This window comes from Oncorhynchus tshawytscha, linkage group LG01, assembly GCF_018296145.1.
Source record: "Oncorhynchus tshawytscha isolate Ot180627B linkage group LG01, Otsh_v2.0, whole genome shotgun sequence".
NCBI classification, from domain to species: domain Eukaryota; kingdom Metazoa; phylum Chordata; class Actinopteri; order Salmoniformes; family Salmonidae; genus Oncorhynchus; species Oncorhynchus tshawytscha.
The window spans coordinates 71,317,155-71,317,591 of record NC_056429.1 but is presented as its reverse complement, the minus strand read 5'-3'; positions in this window follow the sequence as shown (position 1 = coordinate 71,317,591).

The window sequence follows — 437 nt, the reverse complement described above, 5'->3', positions numbered from 1 at the left end:
CGGCGCTCCGCCTCCGAAAGGGAGGTATGGAGTTGAGTGAAGTTGCTCCTAGATGCTGATCTTGGGTCAGTTTTGAATTTTCCCAAATGATTGTTAATGTTCAGATTGCGGGGGGAGCTGATCCAAGTTCTGTACATAGGGGAAACTTCACCCCCGAGCAATGGGAGCTATAGCCTATCGTGCCATTGAACACACCCATTTGTTATTTAGGAAAGCTATGGTACCCTGCAATATAAAAGGGATAGTTCACCCAAATTACAAAATTAAACATTGGTTTCCTTACCTTGTAAGCAGTCAATGTATGACAGCAATCCATGCTTTGGTTTAGGGGCAGAATGACAGATTTGTACCTTGTCAGCTCAGGGATTCAAACTTGCAACCTTTCGGTTACTAGTCCAATGCTCTAACCACTAGGCTACCCTAGGCTACCCTGCCGG